Source organism: Mytilus edulis, chromosome 10, assembly GCF_963676685.1.
Source record: "Mytilus edulis chromosome 10, xbMytEdul2.2, whole genome shotgun sequence".
NCBI classification, from domain to species: Eukaryota; Metazoa; Mollusca; class Bivalvia; order Mytilida; family Mytilidae; genus Mytilus; species Mytilus edulis.
The window spans coordinates 7,964,706-7,984,753 of record NC_092353.1 but is presented as its reverse complement, the minus strand read 5'-3'; the positions used below and the strand labels follow the sequence as shown (position 1 = coordinate 7,984,753).

General features: G+C 33.0%; 1 long non-coding RNA gene across 1 annotated transcript; it reads left to right on the top strand.

Moving 5' to 3' along the window:
* The first annotated feature begins 467 nt into the window (after positions 1-467).
* Positions 468-2,499, top strand: LOC139493292 (uncharacterized). The gene is made up of 3 exons (XR_011656967.1): positions 468-563; positions 1,713-1,808; positions 2,337-2,499. It is a non-coding gene; the product is annotated as an uncharacterized lncRNA (long non-coding RNA).
* Positions 2,500-20,048: the final 17,549 nt, after the last annotated feature.

Below are 20,048 nucleotides of genomic sequence, written 5' to 3'. Positions count from 1 at the left end.
AGAGCAACATTACATTAGGGGGAAAGTGTGACAACTGTTGTTGGGTCAAATAATTTGTTCTCGTCCAGGATAAATTTAAAGTATTTGCAAATGGACGTTTATCAAGCAGAACACAACATTTTCTCCCCATTTTAATGAAACTGACTTGATAATTTGAAATATCCGTTTCTATTTTCCTTAAAAATTAATGCATCTTATTTTTTTACACTCGAATTTTATGTAAATAAAAACGAGATAACAAAATAGGTTTGTTTGGTTTTGAATCATTATCTAAATAATTGAACACATTCAAGCAACTTCAAAAAATGGTAACATAATGTTTGAATCTTAATAATCTAATTTGGTTATTAATAGACCTTTTCTTAATGTCTATTTTACTGAACAACAAATATGGTTATCAAAATGCGGAAATTACCTGATTACAGAGAAGTCCCGATGATTGTATATTTCTAAATTTAGATCTTGGTAATCTGGTAATCATGCATTTACGATTAAAATAACACAGAGTGACATATTACAGGGCAATAATAAGTATTTTGTGTATAATAGTAAAGGTAAGCATGGTAAGTATTCATGGGTATATTTTTACAACTTCGATTGTTTTTTATTTGTCCATCTCAGGGAAAGATTATTATAGTACTTTATATATCTCAAAATTAAATATGCGATTTTACTGTCGTTACTTTCGGTTTGGGCATGCGATATATATATATATACTGTATCGTACTGTATACTAATTAGTTTTCAAATTATGTGAGGAAATTAATACCTTTTAATCAATAATTTATCGTTTTTGGAATTCTAAAAAATATTCACTAAACATGTTCAAAATTAATTACAATTTCAAGATCCAGGATTGATATTGTAAATTAAGAATGGAAATTCTCGTAACAAAATAAATCATTATTGCTTATCTTGAACTACATATTTGTATAACGATTTGTCATATGAAATCAAATTTATATTTCCAGTTTTTGACGGAAAAACCAGCATACTTTTCAAACTATACATTACGATACCGACTGTAACATCAAATGTGATATGTTTCCTGTATGAGATTTTCTGTAACATGACGTTGAATACTAGAAACATTATAGAGTCAAAACGATATGAGAATAATTGCTTAAATATAACAATGATAACAGGTGCAAAGTAATATTGCTGTCGATGCTGTAAAGTATAAGAATTCAAGTTCAAACACACACACACACAACACACACATAATCATTATGCAATCACATTATTTGTTTCATGATAAATACATAAAATACGAGCCGTATTATACAAAGAAAATCACACACAGCCGAATATTTGTATTTTTAAGTAGCATCTATCAGAATGCCATTGTTCCCCCCACAAACTAATTAATCTTGCTAGGAGAGATTGATAAAAGAGAAATTCAAAAACACTGACGGAATCTTGAAAACTATGATGTATTCAATGCTATCCTTTCAAATATGTTAAGAATTGCATCCGGGATCTTGGGAAATATAACCTAGAATTATTAACCATATTGAATGTATACAACGACAAGAAGGAAATATTTTCAAATTGCAGTCAGCTATTTTGGGTTTATTGTCATATGCATCGTTATTTACATCTAGTAAATAGCAACTCTTGCTAAGCGTATCATCTTTAAACGGAATAAATGAAAAATCAAATTTATCAAGGTATGTAAAATATAAGAATTGTATTTTATGATTTCATTTTAGACATATCATCAACAATATATTTATTTACAAGTATATTAACAACCAACGGATACAATTTCCACTTCGGAGTGAGGCTGCATCATAGGTATTCTAATGGTAAGCATATTAAACGTATTATAATCAGTCAATTATAAGCAGATATATTAAAGCATACAGAGAAAACGTGTTTATTGATTGCTAACGACATAAACAATAAAGTTCGAATCTTTTTATTAATTGGTTACACGGATGGGTAAATAATCTTATTATCTAAAATATTTGTTTTGAGAACTACGCTCTTAATGGTGTTTATTAAATATTACACACCTGTTTTTGGTTAGAGAAAGGTACAATTTGTCTCAAAAGTGAAACCGTTCTAGGTACCATTATTGGTAATATTTTCAAATTGGTGAACAGCTAGTTTTAAAGGAACGTACATATTTTGTTAGCCGTGATGATACACTTTAACTGACAACGGAAGAGCATACAACTTGTCATATTGTTATTATTTTATTTACTATTATCAAGTAAATAAACCCATTTGTACCATTTTGAGTAAGGGTTTTGCTCTAAACTTCATACCTAGCGTCTGTTACTTAATGTTTATGTTCAGGTTACTTATAAAATGTTTCATTATTTTTAAAGGTAATTCGTTACGAAACCAAAACAGTGTAAGTATTATTAGAATAAAGATACGTACTACAATATTGTAAAAAACAACGCGGAATATGTCATGGTATTTTCAATAATCACAAGGAGGCGGTAAACTGACAATGTAATGTCAAGGCAAATAAAAACCGAAAGACAACAAAAAGTGAAACAATTACCAAAAAAATCTAATTCTAACTACATGTATGAACACTGCCCTTTCCTGGATCTAAATATCTATATCTTTAACGGGAAGCTTAATACCAACATTTATGGTAAAAGAGATGATTTTTTTTTCATTTCCTATTGATAATTATCCATATTTAGATGGTGACGTTCCCTTGTCACCATCTTACGGTATTTATATATATTGACTTGTTCGATTCGCACGTGTATGTAACAATTTATTTGATTTCAACGAAAGAAATCTCTGTATTACTGAAAAATTATTAAACCAAGGTTTTTCGATATAACAAACTTGTCAAGACATTTACTAAAGTTTATCATTTGTAAAATATTTTATGGTAATATTCTTTACAAAGTAAAAAAACTGTCGACATTCACCTCAAAGGCTAAACAAATTTATAAACAGGCTTATTCGTAAATGATATAGTTACGATACTATTGTCAGGTCATTAAGGCTAGGATTGCATATGTTGGTATAGTGTTAATATTGATTCACTCATGTTTTTTTGCATCGGAAATAAACACATTTATTCTAAAACCAGTTGTTGGCATTGAACGGGTTATGTTCATGATGGCATAATATTTAATCCCTAACGAGAGGGATTGCACTTGATTTTCATATGATGAAAAGATAACCTTTCAGTCAGATAAATTGGGGTCTGGAGCTGGCATGTGAGTAACTGCTAGTAGTCCTTTGTTAATTTATGTATCATTGCCATTTTGCTTATTTTCTTTTTGTTACCTAGTCTGACATCGGACTCGGACTTCTTTTTAACTGAGTTTTATTGTTTGTGTTGCTATGTGTTTATTTATTCTACATTGGCTAGAGGTAAAGGGGGAGAGTTGCGATTTCTAAAAACATGTTTAATCCCGCCACATTTTTGCGCCTGTTTCTGGCCTTTGTTAGTCTTGTATGTGTTTCAATGTGGAGTTTATTGTGTGACGTTCATTTTTACTCTTTGATCGGGTTGTTGTCTCTTTAACATAATTCCCATTGACACTCTCAATTTTACATACACAAAACTAAAATAAGAACAATATCGAACTCCTATGAAAATTCAAAATGAAAATTCCCTTGTCATATGGCAAAATCAAAAGCTCAAAAACACCAAAAGAATGAACAACAACTGTCATATTACTGACTTGGTACACTACAAAGAAAGCTTAGACTTAAATTATTGTGAACGATATTGACCCGTTTTTAATCCACATGCTTTCGTTGAGAGAGTTAGTTTTTGAAAATCTTAAGGCAACTTACAAAAAAATGCTGATTAAAAATGGTTTAAGGTTGTAAAAGCAAAACAAAAATTATCCTAGGTCATCTACTCATTTTAAAAGGGGGTAAAAAAAGATACCAGAGGGAAAGTTAAAAGATACCCCTCTTCAATCCACCTTGATAGAAAAAAGGCACAAATTGTGTGGAAGGTTTGTTCAAATTACAGAAATAACCAGTACTAATTGTGATATGAAATTGAATCAAAATCAGTTGCAAAAAAAACCCCATCCTCGTTGAAAAGAGATATAACACGTATGTGAATGAGGAAGAGAACCAGGTATGTCTAGTAACCGTTTTTAAGTCGCAGTATTGTAAAAGTCAGAGGGAGGATAGATAAATTCCTATTTAAAACAAAATGTTTAGTTTTGAATTCATAAAATTTGAAATACGAAAGACATCATTGCTTATTTAAAATTTATTAGTTTAATTCATATAATCTTGAAGGGATTAACTTGGAAGAAAACACAAGTAAATTTTGTAACCTAGACGCTGAGACAGTTGACACTAGAGGGATAGAAACCGAAGTAATCTCTTTATACGACCATGCTCCCCTAGAAATATACAAGTGATGGGGAATTCTGTGATTTTCAGCTTTCATATAATGAACTTTTAGTGTGCGGATAGTAATCTAATTTTTGGTAATCAGATACGGTTTGTACGTGATGTGGTTTAAAGGATTTATATGTCCCAACGCCAAAAGATCCATGACACATAATTAAATAATCGTCTTCTATTATCGATGTCGACAGGTACATGCACCAGTACATCAATGTGTGAAACGTTTACTATGCTCGACTTTTGTTTTGATCATCAGTAAATTGACTTTGAATACAATTAACATTTTTTTCAGGAAAAAAATAATTTTGATGCTGGGTCGCAACTCTATTTCAACAATGACCCTGATGATAAACAGAGACTGAACCTTCAACAGATAAACCAATATGTGAATATTTCTGATAGGAAGAATAAACTTATATCGTCCCCTCTACTAAGTCAGTCAGATGATGAAGGAACAAACATCAAATATTACAATAAGGCTGACCAGGTAAGTAAATGCATCAATTTGGGAGTTGAAAAAAAAACAAAAAAACAGGGTAACACAAAATCAATGTCAATTAAAGAAATATAAGAAAATGTGGTATGAGTGCAATAAGACAAATTTTTTAACACAATTTGCAGAAGTAAACCATTATAGGTCAAAGTACAGTCTTCAACATGTAGCCTTGGTTCACACCGAACAGCACGCAATTAATGACTTGCGTGAAACCGTTCAAACGGGACAATAATACTTATATGAAAACGAGAAACATTGTATACATTTTGTACATCGAGTTATCAAACATGGTGCATAAAACGAAAAATTGTGAATCTAAAAGCACAAAAAAGAGAACAAACTCGAAATAAAACCGAAGCATACTTATATTATTAGTTGAAATATTTTACAAGTATCAATTATGTTATCGTATGAAATAATTAGCAAATTCTGAAAAAAGGAACAAAGGACTCCCCCCCCCCCCTTTTTTAAAAATCTAAATAAAATAAAAAATCTTCATACGAAAATTATAAAAATAGGACACAAACTATAGGAAAGGATATTATTTTATTAGCCGACAGATTTGTATAACCTCATCATAAATGATATTTTGTACGATAGGTGAGAGTTTTATCTACACTCGAGAAAATTGGTAACGTTAATTTTATTACTACCACTGGGTTGATGCCTCTGCTGGTGGACTATTAGTCCCCGAGGGTATCACCAGCCCAGTAGCCAGTACTTTGGTACTGGCATGCAAATACGGATTTTTTGTGTTATTAAAATTTGCTGTTACAAAATATTAGAAATTATTATAAATTAAGGAATGTATCTCCCTCATGCAAAGCTCTGATTCCTTTCACGGATTTGGCTATACTTTTTGGACCTTTTGGAATATAGCTCTTCATCTTTTATATAAGCTTTGGATTTCAAATATTTTGGCCACGAGCATCACTGAAGAGACATGTATTGTCGAAATGCGCTTCTGGTGCAAGAAAATTGGTACCGTTAATTTTATTAAATGATGCTTGATTAGGGAAAAGTTAAAAATACAAATAACGAACGAAGTTGAAAAATAATGAGGACCCAAAATGTCAAAAACTTTGAAAAACTCAGCTGGGGTTTAGAGCAATAAAACTAGGTTCAATCCACCATTTTCTGCATTTGGAAATGCCTGTTCCAAGTCAGGAACATGACAGTTGTTGTGCATTCGTTTAATGTGTTTTATCTTTTGATTTTGCTATTTGATTAGGGACATGCCGTTTTCAATTTTGCTTTTTTCCGGGCTTGAACATCTTCGATAGTTCGAAAAATCAAAAGCTTTGTAAATAGTTCGTTTGTGATCATTACCATATCAATAACAATTCTTAAAAGTACTAAAGTATCAGCAATTAGACTTGTGATAACCTCAAACAGGAAACCTCCACCAATAGTGGAAAAGATCCAGTAGTTTAGTTTAACTCCATCATAGACACCAGGATTAAAATTGTGTACGCCAGCTTCGCATTTCTTCTACAAAATATTTAATGCGATAGAAAAAAAGACAATATAAATACGAAGTTTATTAGCATTGAGGACACAAAATTCCGAAAACGTTTGACAAAAACAGATGAGATAATATTTTCCTGGTGTATACAATTCTTATCTGATACATATTGTTAGTGGAGCATTAAGCAATAAACAATTGACATTATTAACATAATCAAAGTCTTCTTACATGAATTCAAATAAAAGAAGGTTGGTCAGTATAGAAACCTGAATTGTGAGCATCATAATTTTTTTAAATGTGCGTTTTCGTTCATTGTTCTGTAGATTTATTGTATAACTAGTGAACAATAAATATTAGTTTTGGTATTTAAGTAACACACTTTTACAAAAGTTAGTTCCATCTTCATATTTATTTTTGTAGATGAGCAGCACTAACTCTAATAGTGAAACCTCTTTGGCAGATCATAGTCCTATGAACATGAGGAGTAAGAATAAAACAAGTAGGACAAGGCAACAAAATAATCGAAACACTTGGAAACCATTACTTATTGTCTCTATTGATAACATAGTAAGGCAAAGTGTCGAGGAATATTTTTCCTCAAAGGACAGTACGAAGAAAGATCAATGATACACTGGCCATCTATGCATCCTCTATTACTGTTTAAAGACAGACGTATCGACACTTCAAATTAGTTGACTTGTCCTTGCCGCAACTCTAATTATGCAACGTGGGCGTTTAATAGATATACAATCTGTTAAACAACCGTATTTGTCTTGTGTGAATATGCAGCTAAAACGTTTGTGTTTATATTTGATGAATTTGTCGGCTTACCAAAAAAAAACCGGTTATAAAATATAGTGTTTCTCAACACCTCAAGCTATTATTAATGACTTAGTCATGAAAGAGTGAAATAACAAAAATACCAAGCTCTAAGAAAATTTCAAAACGGAAACTTCCTAATATGGAAAATTCAAATGTTTAAAAATGTTCAAACGAATGGATATCAAATATCATATTCCTAGCTTGGTACAGACATTTCCTAAGGTAGAAATTGGTGTTTTAAACATAACCAACAAACATGTCAACAACGGTACACAAAAAAAGGCATAAAGATAAAGAAATTTAGAAAAAATAGAAAGACGAGAATACAAAAGTTTACCATGGTATAATGACACAATAACCGGATGAATAAGTATCGTGCCACGTCAAATGGATATAATAAAAAAAAACTTAACAGTAAAAAAAATACTCACAAAGAGTACTCAAATATTACTATACCAATAAGATCCTAATCAGTACCTAGAACTTATATTTTTGTGAAGTTGATACGGAATATTTATCAACAAGGCCTTAGTATCTTCCGATGAACGTTTTCAGAAAAAGGACAATACGTTCTTAGACATACCCTTGGTTCATCAACTTTCTGCTCAGACACTGATGAAGTTTTACAAAGTGTGAATATCAGTTGCAAGCTCTTGAATACCGAATAAGTTGGGAAATCCATATATATAATTTCCCATATGCAGGTGAAGTTGGTATATTGCTACTACGGTGGGGTAAATTGGTAGTTTCAAAATTAAAATTGTTTTTTTGTCATAGATGCTGGTACTGGGATGACTGTGTATGTGAACCTGTTATGTATCAAACTAAATATGAGGCAGAGGAAGCTGTGTCTGTTGTTTCTTTTATTTCTAGTTCTGGGGGACATATTGGTGGAACCAATCGGAAAAGTATGGATTGATGAGGGAAAGAACATCATCAATATATTTGAAAGGGAATTTAAATGATCCGGCTATGCTAATCTTCTTTTTTTACAAGTGTAGTCAATGAAAAATTAAAATAGATCGGCGATTCAGGATAATACTCACTTGGCTGCAAATATTTGTTACACATGGGTTATACGTATTGCTTTTTATAAACTTCTTAAAAAACAGAATCTGCGCTGTGGTCATCGCCATGTTTTAAACATTTATCTTTTTAAAAACCATGAACTAAAGAAGATTTGAAGTACAAACCGATGTGACAAATATTCCGTTCTACCCCTCCCTCTACTTTAGATCTTCTGTAAGTTCAATTGGCCTCTATCTATTTACATTCATGCTGACAAAATTCCAAAGATGTGTCTCAATGAGATGAATAAAGGCAACAGTAGTATGCCGAGAGTTTGAAAGTCATAAATCGATTAAAAGAAAACACATCCGTGCTACAAACTTAAACTGAGGGACACACATCAAATATAAGAGGAAAACAACGAAAAAACAGAAACACTTAAGTGCAACAAACACCAAACGACAATGCAACATACAGAGAAAGAGATCATATCTGTGAACCAGTAGGTAAACAACACAAATTATCTATGAATATTAAATATCCCCCAACAGAGAAGTGCAGTTTATGAAACAGTAGCATTTACAAAGTGCAACCTACTACTGCTTTATTATAAATGTTTACACTTTCAAGATCTATGAACATCTTTCATACTAACAAAATGGAATGCAAACAGGTGGTAAATATAAAATTGCATCTGACCATAGAAAGACTTTAGAAATCAATCTACTATATATATGTATAAAACATAACGCCAAATCTGACATGTTTATTTCAATAAACTGACCTCACAGCTGACATTTCGACATTTAATGTAAATATATTATTCGTGTCAAACTGACAACGTCATGGCTAAAAAAAAAGGAAAAAAGACAAACAGACAATTAATAGTACACAGAAACAACGTAGAAAGCTTAACACTAATTAACAAGACCCCCCCCCCCCCAAAAAAAATAAATAAATAAATAAATAAATAAATAATAAAGAAAAAAGCAGGGAAACAGAGATTCGTAAATTTTTGTGGGGTGGTCCTGGGATACAGAGACCCACAATATCAAATGTTTTGGATGCTAAATGAAATATGACGCCAAATGACGCATATTTAAAGGAAACGCAGCGAAATGTGCCCAGAAACTAAATGTCACTACGGAATGTTCATATAAACCGGCAAATATAAAAATTGTTCTTACATGATACATGTACGAACGAAGTCACAGATAACTGGATGTATAAATGTCTAAAAATAAATAGTCTTAAAACACAACACACGTTGAGATGGCATAGCTATACTAGCAAACTACGGACCACTACACTGTAGATAATAATCTGATGTTCCACATATACTGCTTAGTTGACGGTTCATCCGATCGGTTGTAGAAGGATCATCCTGAAAATATATTAAAGACACAGCAAAAATATGTTCATGATATATTATGCTAGGTAGTATAAGACATAGTGGTGGGTGGGTCTTTAAATCACCAAAAAATATTCCGTCTGTTTCTTTCAAATGACGGAATGAAAAAGATTGCGTGCGCAATCATATTTTGCATTGACAAACATACATTCGATAGCCTACATTAAATAGAGGTGAAACAGCTAATAACACACAAGTAATCTATGCTTACACTAATAACCGAATTGATGCTGATTCATAAATTCTATAATAATTGATGCGCAATGATTAGAAACACGGTATTGGCAGTATTTGGCCACAGCTTTATTATAAAATTATAACCACATATAACTAGATAAAGAGTTAAGATATATATATTTGTATAGTAAATAGATATTTGAATGAACGTAGTCATCTTTCATATTGGCAAACTACGACACGATAACTAGATAACTAACTAGATAACTAACTAGATAACTAATTATTTACAATAAATGAAGCATCCAATTAAATGAATCCTGGGAAACAGAGATTCGTAAATTTTTGTGTGGTGGTCCTGGGATACAGAGACCCACAATATCAAATGTTTTGGATGCTAAATGAAATATGACGCCAAATGACGCATATTTAAGGGAAACGCAGCGAAATGTGTCAAATTGTCCAGGACAGTCATTTATTATGACTGTCGGGTCAACCGCCATTATAGTCCGGCGGCTTTGTATAAAATTGTGCACATCCTGTTACAAGCATGAAATTTGGCATAGACCTTCCTCAACTATTACTCTTTTATTTCAGATAGGGAGGCATTTGAAAAAAATGTCTCACTTCCGGTAAAATCCAAAATGGCGGATGTTATACTTAAATCAGCCCAATATCGAAGACTAGCGTGTAAAAATGTCCTATTATCATGCTACTATCATAATATTTGGTACAGACCTTTGTGTTTTACTACTTTTGAATAAATTAAATAGATAAGTTGTCTTCAGAAACCCCACTTCCGGTTAAAATCCAATATGGCGGACATTGTACTTAAATAAGCTTATTTTTTAGGGAGGGTAATTGAAATGTGTTTTAACGTATTGCTACTATAATTACATTGTGTATGAACCTTTCTTTGGTGCTTCTGCTGGAGACAATGTATAAGACATATGTCTTAAAAACCCTTACTTCCGGAAGTATCCAAAATGGCGGACAGAGAAATATCAATTTTTTATTCAAATTTTCAACTTTCTTCAAAATGTAAAGAAAATGATTTTATTTTGTGCTGGTCATTAAACTTTTGGCTTTAAGTTATCCCCAAAATCACTTATTCTAGCATGTTGTAAATGCTAAGATATAAAGTTGACACTTCCGGTAAAAATATGACGTAAATTTTAAAGATGAGTCCACAATCTATTTCTTCGATGTAGAGTTTTGGATAGATTGATTTAAACAAAATAAAATCACTATAGTACTAAAAAATATTTAAAACTACTTCTATTTGGCCAAGAATACATGCTTATTCACAATCACCACCACATGCACACAAGGCAGTGCACGGGATACCCGATTTTACACATTAAAAATAACCGCGGCATCCTTTCTTACATCCATAATGTACAAGCTTCTGAAAAAATGATGAGGTCTCAGAAAGAGTTTTTTTTTAAAGGGACCCTCTTTGTCCCTTCGTAATCCATTAGTGACAAGACTAGGTAGCATAAGAGTCAATCCAAAGCTCGTCTCACTAAACACCTGCATTAGTATATTACACGTTTAACATGCTTGAAAAGACTAGAACAAGTCGTGGGAATAGCCTCACTTAAAATGAGATTTCCCTTTTGTGCAAAAATTGACTTTCTTGGTTCGTTAATCATGTTAGATCTGATAAGTTTGTACAGTACAACCCCGGTGATTTAGGCTGATCAATCATCATTCTTTATGTTAAAGTCACATCTTAAAATACCATTAATGTCTCCTCCCGCGCAGTCTTTTTTTTCCTTTTCAAGCAAAGAGAGAACAGTATCACAACCCGTCATAAGGTATTGGTTAGAAATAAAAGTGTGTGATCACTCATTGCCTAGTGCATTTGAAAGGCCATTGATAGATATTAATCCAAAGATTTTTGCCTCCCCAAATACAATCAATAGTTCGTCTGCCCCTTTGTTACGGAATAGCGAAATACTGGTAGTTTTAAAGCTGCTAAAAGAAGCAAGGGCAACATTTAGGGGAAAGGGAATACACAGACGAACCCAGGATTAAAAACATCCTCAAAGATGGGAAAGTTTTCTGAGAGATGACGACAGTAAGAAAGAACTTTTAAGTTTTCATTCACAGGAGCTTGCTCAATACAATTTTGAGTACAAGGTAGTTGAAGCAACAAATGCTCAGGATGTTTAGTGTTATCCACCACTTGATGATGTTTCAAGTTTAGCACCATGTTTACACGAAGAGACTGACACTAGAATCAAGATAGGTGTGTCTGATGCAGTGAAACATAGACTTAACTGAGTCATGACTCAAACAGTCGATACTGATGTCATTGCTGTTTCGCTATTCCGTGACATAGGGCAGACAAACTTTGGTTTGCATTTAGAAGGGGAAAAGTATAAGATATATATCAATCAATGACCTTTCAAATGCACTAGGCATTAAAAGATAACACGTTCGCTGGAAAAGGAACTGCGTTGGTGACATTAATGGAGTTTGAAGATGTGACTATAGCATTTAGAATGATGATTGACCAGCCAACATCACCATATGGATTTGATGTTTAATGTCATTGAAAACGATACGTGGTTTTGTTGGAAGATAAAAAAAAAAAAGAAACAGATTAGGTTAACAAGGCAAGAAAATATGTGTTTTTGCAGAATTTATTAAGATGTGAGAAACAATACCACAGTCTTTGTAAATGTTGGAAATCAGCTCTCCGATTGTGAATTGCGGCCTACTGAGTATGCTGATTGGGTATTATGTCCTTACATAAAATACCTTGAAACTGAAATACGAGTGGATGAAGTCTTGGATGCGTATGGTAGTTATAGCAACAAATGGTCAGGATATTCTATCTTATCCACCACGTAATGTATTTCAAGTTCAGCACCAAGTTCACATTTAGAGGCAGACACTAAAATCATGGTGCATGTGTCTGATGCAGTGAAACACGCACTTAAACGAGTCATGAATCGAACAGTCGTTAATGATGATGTTGTCAATACTGTTTCGCTATTCCGTGACATAGGGGTAGACGTTGTGTTTGGGAGGGCAAAAGACTTTGGATTAATATTTATCAATGGCCTTTCAAATGCACTAGGCAATGAGTGATCTGGGTGATCTGAAACACTTATTGTTATCCATGTATTTACCTGTTGTGATATGGTTCTCTCTTTGCTTGAAAGGGGTGAAAAGACTATGTGGGAGACATTGATTGCATTTGAAGATGTGACTTTAACAAAAAGTATGATGATTAATCAGACTAAATCACCGGGGTTTTACTGTAAGATCGCACAAACTTAGTAGATGGGTATAACATGGTTAACGAAGCAAGAAAATAACTATTTGCGCAACAGGGACGGCTTTTCGAGGCTATTCCCTCAACTTGGTCTAGTCTTTTCCAGCATGTAAATAATGCAATATACTTAGGCAGGTGTTTAGGGAGACGAGCTTGGGATTGGCTCTTATGCTACCCACTCCAGGCGGGGACAAAGAGGATAACTTTTGAAAAACTCTTTTTGAGGCCTCATCATTTTGTCAAAAGCTTATACATTGTGGATGTAAGAAAGGATTCCGCGGTCATTTTAATGTGGAAAATCGGGTATCCCGTGCACTGCGATGTGTGCATGTCATGGTGACTGTGAATAAACATGTGTTCTTGGCCAAATAGTAATAATTTTAAATAATTTTTAGTACTATAGTGATTTTATTTTGTTTTAATCAATCTATCCAAAACTCTAAATCGAAGAAATAGATTAAGGACTCATCTTTGAAATTTACGTCATATTTTTAACCGGAAGTGTCAACTTTATATCTAAATATTTACAACATGCTAGAATAAGTGGTTTTGAGGATAACTTTAAGACAAAAGTTTAATGACCAGCACAAAATAAAATCATTTCTTTACATATTGAAAAAAATGAAAATTTGAATAAAAAATTGATATTTCTCTGTCCGCCATTTTGGATATACCCGGAAGAAAGGGTTTTTAAGACATATGTCTTATGCATTGTATCCATCAGAAACACCAAAGAAAGGTTCATACACAATGTAATGATAGTAGCAATACGTTAAAACACATTTCAGTTACCCTCCCTAAAAAATAAGCTTATTTAAGTACAATGTCAGCCATATTGGATTTTAACCGAAAGTGGGGTTTCTGAAGACATCTAATCTATTTAATTTATCCAAAAGTAGTAAAAAACAAAGGTCTGTACCAAATATTATGATAGTAGCATGATAATAACACATTTTTACACGCTAGCCTTCGATATTGGGCTGATTTAAGTATGACGTCCGCCATTTTGGATTTTACCGGAAGTGAGACATTTTTTTCAAATGCCTCCCTATCTGAAATAAAAGAGTAATAGTTGAGGAAGGTCTATGCCAAATTTCATGCTTGTAACAGGATGTGCACAATTCGTCTGAAATATGCTTGTAGCCGCCGGACTATTAAAAGCGGATGGAGCTGCGTAGAAGCTGTGTGCCAAATACAATATATGAAACACTCATATATTTAAACCCTAACAATAACTTAATTCTAATGAATACAGTCCTTGGATGGTGTAAACTTCCCACTAAGACCATACACCATTACACCATTACACCATACACCATTCCCCATTCTATCTACACGATCCGAAATTACTCATAATGCAATTAAATTTTAAATATTAAGATTTTTATTATGTTTATGCTTACAATCCGAAAAAATGAAATAAAAAAAACTTCGTTTGCAACCAATGAAAGGTCGTACACTATCATTCACACCATTCCCGATCGCACGTTACACAATCACACCATTCCTCATACACCATTACACCATTCCCCTTACACCATACACCATAGCACCATATACCTTACACCATTGCACCATATGCCATACACCATTACACCATACACGTTGTTTTGGGAAGTTTACACCATCCAAGGGCTGTATCATGCGATTTCAACAATACACATTGTTGAAAGTATTTGGTGAGTAGACAAGAAAGGCCTCTACCGCGCCTTGTAATGTGGTAAGGAAAATGTATTACCAATATGAGTCAAATGTTCACCATCTTGCCTTTAAATATGGAATTGGGAGATACATCGGAGTATCGTATGTATTGATTGGAATATCCCCCTTGATGAATGATAAAACTAGTCAGCAAGCTGATTATCCTCTTTCTGGTTCTAATCATTGTGTCTGTTACTGCGGAATAATGTCATGTTTATTTGGCAAACTTAAGACCACAACAATCTGATATTCAGTAAAAGAACAGAAACTATATTCACTGTATTTCCCCCATCTTATATGTTATACTTTGTCGTAGTGTAAACTCAATGAATTCCGCATATCTGCATATGTGTAAAATTAGAGATATTGAAAACCTAATTCCAGTTTAATCTTGTACAAGATGAATACCACCTGGTATATTCCGAGCTTGAATAAATTCGTTTTTTACAAAGGTGGAGACCAAATCTTACATAACGGTAAGTATTACTAAGGTAATTTCTAAACAGAAAATGAGAACAAATTCAAACAGTTATACACATGTTGTATTTGAATATATGAACGAAATGACATAGACTTCCATCTTTACATTGCCTTAGTTTTAGAATTAGGCCAACCAGTAATGGCAGCTCTTATCTATGTATCCCTTGACTTGATCCGAAAACATTCAGTTACTATTTTAGGACTCCTAACTGATATCTAGAGAAAGGAGTTCTATCAAAACAAGCATTCTGAAAGTAAGGCATTGCAATACCGGTAAATAATTCATTGTACTGAAACAAAATTTTAACTTGATCTATAACTTGTTATGGTGAAAACTATAGAACAAATATCAAGTCAACATATTAAAGCATGACAAAAAAAATTGGAAAACGGATTGTTAAGTAATATTAAGATTATTAGGGACCATTGCTCTGCACAAAGTCATCACACCGAAACATAACTCGGTATATCAAATGAATGAATACAGAAGTAGATAATGTAAAAGTAAATCACATTTGTGATGCAGCTACAACTTTATATATATTAGAAAACAATGGTCTGATAGATAATACCCAATTGGTTTGCTGATAGTTAGTATGGTGTGATTTGTACATTCTAGTACAAGGTTGAAGTTCTTCACCAAATTTTAATGTATCTAAAAGAAAAATAGATGGCCTTCAATAAAAGTCGTTCATACTATATAAAGAACAGATAAGCTGTGGATACATACCACGAATTAACAGAACAATTTGAATGTTGGATAATTTGCCAGTCATGTATTTACTTTATAAAATAGTTGTTATGATACTCATATTGTACTTGACTTTGTGTTTCAATGTATGTTTCCTTCATTTTTATTCCAAATATGCGTTGTCTATATAAGCTATTATTTCAAATGCTGCAAAGAGCACAAACTCAATTGATATTCCATAATTAAATGCAGCTACCTCACAACATTGTAAAAAGCATTAAGTATAAATTCGACCAAAAATTACGTTTTCTAATGGTGCACCTTAATAAATTAATACTTCAGGGCAAAACAATTGACTTATTTTGTTTCTTAAATAATGCCCTTCCGACTAAAAGTATCAATTTTAAATACTTGATTTTTTTTTAATTTCACCTAAGTTCATCCTTAAAACAAGTCAAACAGACGGCCACAAAAAAATCATTAAATCAAAAATTGTTATTAGCGGTCAGCATAAATAACAAGAGTATATTTAAACCTCAAGTTTTAAAATTTCCCCTGTCGACATGAATGTGAAAGACAATAAACTCATCAAAGATACCAGGGTTAAAATTTTGAACGTCGCCAGACGTGCGTTTCGTCATCAAAAGACTCATCAGAGACGCTCGAATAAAAAAAATATTTAAAAAGCCAAAAAAAGTACGGAATTGAAGAGCATTGAGTACCACCTTACCTTAAAGTTATGCTATTTACAGCTTATGTAATCTAAATCACTTTTATTCAATCGATGGGTCTAGATTGGGGAATTAGAACATGTATAACAGATCTTTTGATGTTTTAGTATCAAGATCTCATACATCAGCCGTAGGTTGTTTCACAGTAACTTTGAAGTTACAGATGATTAAAAATTGGAAAGATGCTACGTTGGGTACTTTGCAGACTTTGAATATTACATTGTTTGTAAATTTCTATCGGACGCTGAACACTAATCGTTATAATCATTTCATAGTTGTCCTTTCTGGTTGTTTTATCGGATTTGTTATTTTTCATTTCCACCTTAGTACTTTCTTTCACATACTGCTCTTTTTACATTAAACGGTGTCTCCTCTAGTTCAAGTACTAAGGATATGACAGTTGTCCATTCGTTTGATGTGTTTTGTCTTTTGATTTTGCCATTTGACTTTACGAAGGGACTGTACGATGGAATTTTCCTCGAAGTTCAGTATTTTTGTGATTTTAAAACTTTTTTCGTAGTACCAGATCTTAACACAACGGAATAGCAGGTTTTGCATATATTTTTGACCAATCAACTACACCTGAAAAAGACATGCATTGTTGGACTAAAAACAATGTCTAAAGTGTCATGGTGGTAACGAAGTACTGACTATTTAGATGATAATACCCTTTGTGACTTTATGGACTTTTTGAACGCATGTGAACAAGTGAAAGTTTGGCTCAAGTGTAAGATATGTGGACCGAAGAAAAAAACGTCTTAGAGAACATTTCGTAACAGACTGAAATGATTTTGATAAAACTTCTGCGAAAGGAAAAACGTAATTATCAATAAAGTCAACAAAAAGAACTTTTTGACCTATCAAAAGAAAGTAATATGAGGGATTTTGGCGAAAAATAGGAAAACTAGGAATAGCGAAAGATAGACATGACAAAATACCAATGGAAGTTTGTCTACCAAATGGTAACATCAACAAATATTGTTTATGAAACCTGGAAAAATGAATATGAACATTTGTTTTACACTAGCGACGGGGAATACGATGACGGATTTGTAACATTTATTCAACAACAATTAGATCATGACCTGGGGTCGAAGTCATAAAACTTTGCTCAGTGTTCGGAGCACAACAATCATGGTCAAAACATTTTGATTGGTTGATTTTGGAGTATGAGTACAAAAAACTGACTCGAAAGTTTTATGACTTCAAGGCCAGGTGAACAATATTGAGAATAACTCGGACACATTAAACTCTGATATTTCATATGAGGACGTGGAAAAATCTGTTTATCGTGCAAAGTTGAACAAGTCCACAGGGTTAGGCCAGATATGCGCAGAATTTCTCCACAACAACTCATGTGTTGATATAATATTCAAGATCGTAAAATTTGCATTCGATAACGGAGTTGTATCGGAAACTTGGAACCAAATCTTGATCAATCCGATTTTGAAACCAGATAAAGACAACCGTGATCCTCTGGGATATAGAGGAATAGCTCTTATGTCAATTCCTTGTAAAATATATGCTGATATTCTAAATGTACGATTGTCATTTTGGTTAGGAGACAATAACATTCTTACAAGTAAAACGGTTTCAGGAAGGATCGTGGCTGTATGGAACATATTAACGCTTTAACAACTCTAATAACTAATAGGAAAATTGAACGCAAGTAGACTTTTGCGTGCTTCATCAACGCAAAAAAGGTCTTTGACACCGTGAACAGAGAAATGGTGTGGTATAAATTGATGGCACTTGGTACAAATGGAAAGTTCTTGAAAGGGCTACAGTCATTGTACGTAGATGTTCGTTAAATTGGGTGTGAAACAAGGATGTAAATTTTCCCCGACGTTGTTCTCAGTTTATGTAAACGATCTGGCAGATGACATCGACTCTCTAAATTTAGGTATACCAATAAATGCAGATAGTATCATTTCGATATTGTTATACGCAGACAGGGGTCGAATTTAAGCTTTTTCGTGTACTGGCCAGCCAGACCAGTGGACCGAAAATCTACTGGTCCGGCTCCAAATTTACTGGTCCTGCACAAATGAAATTCATTTGACAAACATTAATATAAATGAGAGATGTTTACGTTATTTTCATGATTTTCTCTTCCTTTGTTTCCTCTACTTTATTCTCGTAGTTGTTTTAGTGCTGTTCTGATTGTTCATTAGCAAGTACAGAATCTAACTTAAAATTTGAAGATCTCGTTACAAAAATACATTTCTTATCTAGGTCTGTCACTACAAATTGTTCACATGATATACATAATACAATCCATTACATTGCAACCAACTATATAATTAAATCATTCGCGTTTTTTTTTGTGTTGTTGTGAAGGACTCTCAACCTCGATATTAATAAGAATTTAATCAATTGTAATACTTAGTTCCTCCAGTACCGTGTAATTGATTTCGCTGGTAAATTGTTTTGTAAAAAATAACGAAATTGCGATTCAAACAGGGATTTAAACGACAAATAATTTCTACTGGTCCGCCGGCCGGACCACTAGGTGACAAAATATACTGACCGGATCACCGGACCAGCGCTAATTTAGACCCCTGTTATACAGATGACATCGTTCTATTGGCGCCCGACGAAGAATCATTTCAGTAAATGTTAAATATATTTATAAATTGTGTTCGAAATGGAGATTATGTATAAATTTTGACAAAACTGGTGTAGTGCATTTCAGATGTGGACCTCGATCTAACGTTGGTTTTACTTGTGGAAATACCGTTGTAAAATACGATAGTAAATATAGATATCTTGGTATGTGGAAAGATGAACACCTAGCTTGAAGGTTTACGGTTAGAGAATTAAGAAAATCGGCCAGCCGAGCTTTGTCGGCATTTTATACAAAATTTATAGCCTGTGGCGAAATGGACTCTGATATATACGAAATATTATATGAAAACCTTGTTCAACATGCATTGTTGTATGGATCAAGTATCTGGGGTATATCGGAAAATAAGCAACTAGAAACTGTGCAAAATAGGGCATGTCGATTCTTTTTAGGGGCCTTTAAAAACGCCACCAATCTAGCCGTTTCTGGAGATTTGGGATGGACAACAGTTCAAACAAAACAAAACATTGAAGTTATGAGATTATTTTTCCAACTTTCTAATTTAGAGGATGATAGAATAGTTCAGACTGTCCATGAAACTAGTAAGACAAAAATACGATCAAGCTTTACTGAAAAAAATCTGAATTGAACTTCTTAATCAATCTCAACATAACAACCAAACAAAAGCTACGAACGGCTCAAGACAAATTAACAGCTATAGATCAGGAGAAATAGTTAATTGATGTTTTTGACGATAACAATTCTGTAAATGGAAACAAGATTAGAACATTCAGAAGGTTTAAAAACAATTGCAAAACTAGTTTATTTGTTAAAACAATCAACTTTCGT